General features: G+C 39.6%; 1 long non-coding RNA gene across 1 annotated transcript in view; it reads left to right on the top strand.

Moving 5' to 3' along the window:
* The window catches only part of LOC107723800 (uncharacterized), a 6346-nt gene extending 4117 nt beyond the window's left edge, over window positions 1–2229 (top strand). The window contains exon 3 of the long non-coding RNA XR_001637976.1: window positions 2172–2229. This is a non-coding gene — a long non-coding RNA (uncharacterized LOC107723800). The remainder of the gene's footprint in view (window positions 1–2171) is intronic.
* Window positions 2230–2279: the final 50 nt, after the last annotated feature.

Here is a 2279-nt window from a genome sequence, read left to right as displayed (position 1 = left end):
GATATGTCCTTTATAAGTACTAATAAACAGCCAATATAGTTAACTAGCAACTAGTTAATGGTAAATAGTGTTCCTTAATCTAAAGTGTTACCAAATTTTCAAACCCATATGAAACTTAAGCACATTCACATCTACACTACAGTTAAAAAGTTTGAGGTCGGTAAGATTTTTACAGTTTTTTGAAAGTCTTTTATGTTCACCAAGGCTATATTTATTTGATACTGAAAAATATCATAAAAAGTAATATTTTAAAATAATATTAAATAACTGTTATCTATGTGAATATATAATAAAACGTAATTTATTTCTGTGATCAAAGCTGAATTTTTAGCATCTTTATTCCAGTGTTCAGTGTCACATGATCTGAGTAACCACAAATTTAACATGGTTTCATTATAGTAACTATAGTTTAGTATTTGTAGTTAAACTATGGCAATACAAATGGTAGGCTAATATATCTGTCAAAAATGACTGCTATTACCATATATAAAAAAATACCTTACTACTCATACCTACTGGTAAATTGCTGCTAAAAACTGGTCAAGGAAGTATATAAATCTACCCTAGCCACATGTTGTGACGTTCACTGATTTATGAGCATTTTATGAACACTGATCAGTTGATGGCAAAATTCAAAAAGACGGTTCTTTGGCGCAACTTGCACACCCATGGCCATACTGAGAGAGTATGATCCAGTTTTCTGAAAAGACTAAAGATTGTTTTCTTTTCAATGTTTGCTTTGTTTGCCTAAAATTAACCATATCATAGCCTTCAATATCTCTTTTAAAAAGAAATCTGTAACTTTTAAACAAGTATTAAAATGAGTTCAATGTAGCTGTAGGAGTGTTAAATAAAAAATAAAGTTGATTATCTTCATCCAGTTGTTCCATTTCTATAGGTTTGGTAGCATAAAAGCTCTTAATTCCAAAGATAATACAAGTTAATTAGTGTATTCGGCGGCGGCGGTGCTCGCTCACGATGTTCCCGAAGCTGCGGTGCCCGCTCACGATCCTCCCGAGGCGGCGGTGCTCGCTCACGATGTTCCCGAAGCAGCGGTGCCCGCTCACGATCCTCCCGAGGCAGCGGTGTCCGCTCACAAAGCTCCGGAAGCGGCGGTGGCCGCTCTCAGTTCCCCCGAGGCGGCGGCGTCCGCTCACGATCCTCCCGAGGCGGCGGAGCCCGCTCACAATGTTCTCGAAGCGGCGGTGCCCGCTCACGATCCTCTCGAGGCGGCGGTGCCCGCTCATGAGGCTCCAGAGGCGGCGGTGCAAATTTACAATTCTCTCACTATAGTAACCATAATTATGCTATTTGTGGTAAAACTACAGTAACCACAAATTTAACATGGTTTCATTATAGTAACTATAGTTTAATATTTGTAGTTAAACTATGGCAATACAAATGGTAGGCTAATATATCCGTCAAAAATGACTGCTATTACCATATATAAAAAAAAACCTTACTACTCATACCTACTGGTAAATTGCTGCTAAAAACTGGTCAAGGAAGTATATAAATCTGAACATTATTTTATTGTCAAGAGTCAGGGTTTGGACCTCAGCTCTGGCTGCATGCAGATGGCCTTCTAAGGCCTTATCTCTAGTCTTGTCTTAAAGCCTTGTCTCTCTCATTAAGTTTCACATACGCTGTTTTTAACAGTTCTTTTTCCAAGTCCTGTCTGGTTGTTTTTTCAAGCGTACAAAGGTGTTAAGCTATCTGTATGGGGAACGGCTGTGTAGGCCGTGTAAGGTGGGAATAGCTGATGTGGGGCAGCTAGTAAGGCAGGGTGCTACAATTTAGTGTTTGTGAAAAGTGTCAGGGTCTGGCGTCTGGTGTTTTCCCTCTCACCACCAGAGGTCGCCACTTCCCATCCTCCCGGACTCCGTTGAATAAAACCTGCACTTGGACCCAGACCCCTGTTTACACGGTGTGTTTCTGTACCGCGCCGTGACAAAAAGAACTAAGGACTTTGAGTATCTTTGTTAATGGCTGCAAGCAACGTAGACTAATGACTGGGTTAGTACATGTCATCAAACTATTACTCAAAACATTGATGGTTCTTCTCAAATGTCACTACGAGGGTAACAAATAAAACAAAACTGAAATAAAACAATAAGATGAAATCAAAAAGGAAAAGGAAGGAGGATTTTACCTATTTAGTTTTTTGCTAGGAGATATGGCTAAGCAGGTGTCACTTGTGGGTGATGCTGCAATAGACTCATAAACCTAGGGTTAGACTGTTAGTTAAGCTAGGGTGACCATACGTGCCATTTTCCCAG

This window comes from Sinocyclocheilus rhinocerous, unplaced genomic scaffold (genome assembly GCF_001515625.1).
Source record: "Sinocyclocheilus rhinocerous isolate Xijiao unplaced genomic scaffold, SAMN03320098_v1.1 scaffold763, whole genome shotgun sequence".
Lineage (NCBI taxonomy): Eukaryota > Metazoa > Chordata > Actinopteri > Cypriniformes > Cyprinidae > Sinocyclocheilus > Sinocyclocheilus rhinocerous.
This window is presented reverse-complemented; position numbering and strand designations above follow the sequence as displayed.